The sequence below is a fragment of the Convolutriloba macropyga genome, chromosome 6 (assembly GCF_964194025.1).
Source record: "Convolutriloba macropyga chromosome 6, txConMacr16.3, whole genome shotgun sequence".
NCBI lineage: Eukaryota > Metazoa > Xenacoelomorpha > Acoela > Convolutidae > Convolutriloba > Convolutriloba macropyga.
The window spans coordinates 69,465,274-69,469,960 of record NC_134473.1 but is presented as its reverse complement, the minus strand read 5'-3'; positions in this window follow the sequence as shown (position 1 = coordinate 69,469,960).

The window sequence follows — 4,687 nt, the reverse complement described above, 5'->3', positions numbered from 1 at the left end:
GTTTGTGAGCTTGATTATCCAGTAGGTTGAGTGTTGTTACCCTAGTTTTTGTTCGCTTCCTGGCTTGCAATGGCTGAATCGTTAATCATTTCTGGTTGCGTAGTCTTGTTTATATATTCAAGCCATTCTTTGTCAATTCTTCTTTGATCTCTGGTGCTGAGCGTCTCTCCTTTTTAAGAAAATTTTGTGAATATGTTTTGAGCATGGTACGACGCTGCAATTGATTGACCAGTCCTCTAAAAGGCGAATAGTTTATTCGTATTAATTGTAAAATTACTTGGCCGATCTGAATCTTCATTTTTTTTTGATTTCTGCTTAGCTTTATGTTTTTCTATCGAAGTTTGTATTTTCTTTTCGAGCTTGTCTAGTAAACAACGACTCGTCTCTTGTTGGATGTTTGCTCGTGTCGAGTTTTGCAATTCAGGCCTCCTGCTGAATGGCTGTTTTCAAACTGACTCGTCGTTGTTCTGTTTGTGATTTGCTGGACTGAAATTTGGATCTACCTTTGGTACTCCGGTGAACACTTTGAACAGCAATTTGTATTCCACTGTCCGGGTTGCCGGACCAAATTTAACGGCTGCTCTTCTAATCGGTTGTGACCAGGAAAACTTTACACCGCTCAGTTTGTTTCAGCGGTACAATTTTTTACAGTTCACTTGTGCAACTGTGTATCCGCTATGTTTTAATCGTTGTGTGTTAAAATTGGTAACTGTTTGGTAACCATATTCTTTCAATATCGCATCAAACTGGGTTGGTACAGATAACACAAAACGGGATCTCTCTCCCTCTCTCTCTATTTATATATAATAAATTTATATATATATATATATATAAATACATATACATAAATATATATATATATATATATATATATATATATATATATACAATTATATATATATATATATATATATGTATATATATATATATATATATATATATATATATATATATATATATATATATATATATCGAAACCTTTATGTGTACCTAATTATCAATCTACCCTCTATTTTAATATTCATATCATAAATACCATAACTAAGATTATGACTTCTTATTATTCACGTGTAAATATGTTCCCGCTAGTCTACTAATTTATTTCATAGTTTGTTCACAGTATTTTATTATAAGTAATCATAATCTCGATTATAAATCTGAATTCAAGTTGCTTCTGTAAACGCTCTTAAATTACTCAAGTCAAATCCTAGCTTGGATTTGCACCGCGATTCCTTTAAGCAAATCTAGTAAAACACACTTATTTACGGATTCGCTTCTCGATTCCTCTATAGTCTTGAGATTGTGTATTCGCGACACTACTCCAACTCTGTTCGCTAAACTAAAATATAACATGGCGCAGTCAGCAACAAAGGACATCGGCAAATCCCCACTCGGAATTCAACCCTTCTGCGAAAAGGCAACCCTAGAGCCCCCACTTCGATGGGAATATTGGAAGACGCAACTAAAACTTGCAATTGTTGCTCGCGAAGGAATTGAGTTGGATCTTCTATTAGCCGATCCTCCAGAGAATGTTATTCTGCCTCCTGAACCGGCTAATGAAGACGCAGTCGAAAACCCGACAGCACAATCAGAACGAGATCGACGCACCCGTAACGAACAGGCAAAAACAGCGTGGAAGAATCATTGTCAACGCATTGAAGCGGTAGGCATATTGATAAACCGTGGAAACTCTGTGATCGAAAAGCATCTTCATTCATGTACTTGAGTCTGAGGACGGAAGGGCGACGAGTATTTAATTCGAAAAACTCGACTGTTAATCTAGATGAAATTTCAACAGAAAATTTCTGGGATGTTTTGAATATAACTTTCATTCGAATTCATAACATAACTTTTGATCGATATCTCTTTCTTACACGGAAACAGCAAAAGGGAGAACCGATTGAGAAATTCTATGGACATCTCAAAGAACTTTTGGAGAGTTGTGATCTAGGAGAGAAAGGGGATACTATTATCAGAGACGTTTTCATCGCAAACATGCAAAATGAAGATATTCAAAAAGAACTTCTAAAAGAAACGGTAGAACCCGTCAAAGCACTAGCAATAGCAATCAACATCGATATGGGTACCCTCAATCAACTCAAAATGAACGCAAACAAAACTGAGTTCAACTCAACCGTTAATCAAGTGCAACAGATGCGCATCGCGAATGCTTCTCCCTTTTCCACTATGAACACCACTGCACGGAAAAAGCCCACAACTTGTCATTTCTATGGAATGAATTGGACTCCTGAACACCGCAATAGATGTCCTGCCCGAGGAAAGAAATGTAATAACTGTGGCATTGAAAACCACTTCGCAAAGGTTTGTCGAAAACCTAAAGACACTAATTCGTACCCAAAACCTAAGCCACGGGTCAATAATGTAGAAAAGGATGACCAAGCTGAGGACGTCAATCAAAATTCGGCTGATTTTGACCCCGATTTAGAATCAAACTACTCATCAGATGAAGATAATTGTGTAGCTGCAGTATCTTCGACAGATTCGCAACTACGGTGGAAGCGATCAATCTTCCGGTAGTGCTTGGAAATACAGCAACGAATGTTTTGGTGGATTCGGGTAGCGTATGCACAAAAATAAATGAATCATTGGCAAATTCATTCGTTTCCCAAGACTCAAATTCGAAGTGGATACGCGAGGCGAATCCCAAACAATTGAAAACTTTCTCTAACGAGCCTATTCATACACACTTCAATTCAAAGCAACAATTGTTACGCGAATACAATAGAAATTCAAGTAGTAACGAATAGTCATCGCCCACTGTTGGGTAGAGATTTGTTCTCTGCTCTCGGACTCTCAATTCGACAATCAAATAATCAAACAACAATCAACCAGGTAGAACAAGAATACTGTTAAATCAAAAAAAGATTGCAATTGATTTTCCTGACCTAATCTCCAGAATCGGTAAGTCCAAAGTACATATGGTTCGTTCAAAATTTCATAGAAACTATACCCCATCACACCAAAAAGGTCGTCGTGTTCCTATAAATCTGTTAGACAAGGTATCTGATGAGTTGAAGAAACTTTCAGAACAAGGACATATTGAAAAACTACAAGAATGCTCCGATAAAAACTTTATTTCTCCTATCGTAATTACAGTTAAGAAGGACAAATCCGTAAAGTTGGCTCTTGATTCGAAAGTTCTGAACAAAGCAATACACAAAAATAAGTATCAAATGCCAAATATAGATAGCCTTATCGATTCGATTTCACAACACACTAATGACTCTAATCATGGAGAACATGTTTATTTTTCGACGATTGATTTAAAATACGCATATAGTCAATTAAACTTGCACCCGGATACCGCACGTCATTGTAATTTCAATATCATTTGTGGCGACGCAACGGGTACGTATCGTTTTAAAACGGGATTTTATGGTCTTACGGATATGCCGGCAGAGTTTCAAAAAGCGATGGAGTACACACTGGTTGGTTTGTCTAACACATACTGTTTTCTTGATGATATAATTGTGGTTAGCAAAGGTAATAAGGAATCGCACCTCAAATACGTTTAAAAATGCCTGCAGAAACTCGAGGCTGATAGTTTCCGAATTAATTTAAGCAAATGTCACTTCGCAAAACATCAGATAAATTGGCTTGGTTTCACATTTTCACAAAGTGGTGTTAAACCTATAGAGTCTAAAACAGCAGCAATTGCAGAAATCAACGTTCCTAAAACATTGAAACAATTACGATCATTCCTCGGTAGCGTTCATCATTTAAGTAAATTTATTGCAAATCTTGCCAAAATATGCCACCCTCTTCGGCCTTTATTAAAGAAAAGTGAAAAATTTATTTGGAATAAAATTCACCAAACACATTTCGAGCATATCAAAACTGCCATTGCTAACGCTACAGAAAATGCACATTTTAACCCGACACTGGAAACGCGAATCAAATGTGACGCATCTCGCCAAGGCTTAGACGCTGCGATTGAGCAAATAGATTGTGAAGGGTGGAAAACGGTGGCTTTTGCATCTCGTTTTCTTAATAGCAATGAAGAACGTTATAGTATAAATGAACTAGAATTACTTGGTGTGGTTTGGGCCATTGAATATTTCAAATATTATCTATTTGGGAAGAGTTTTACAGTCTTGACAGACCACAGAGCACTTCTTTCAGTCTTAAAATCTCACCGTTCCAATAAATCCTACAATAGCAGATTAACACGATGGATCGATCGTCTGTTACCCTTTGATTTTAATATAGAGCATATTCCTGGCACTAGAATGGGTTTAGTTGATTATATTTCGCGTCAACCGGATCAAAAAGCAAAAAGCAACACTCAATATGATGAGGAATTCATGGTAGCAACAATTTCCCGCATTCGCGACGCAATTACATCTTTATTTAATCACCCAAAAAAATCCCTTTCCATAAGTGGCACACGAACAGCAAATACAACTTACAAGTAAACAACACGCGCGTCCACTCTTGCAAACCTGCTAAAAGTAGCACGCATAATTCAAATGCCTCAAATAATTCTTTCACTACTCGAGCACAAGTAAATAATTACAATTCAAAATTCATTTCTCGCTTTAATTGCCACGCAAATCACTTGCTCAAATCTGATACTGCACTCGCATCGTTAATCCAGTCGAAAAATTTTCGTAATTCAACCGCAAATTTAAAGCAACAAGTACAACATATCACAATGTCAGCAAAC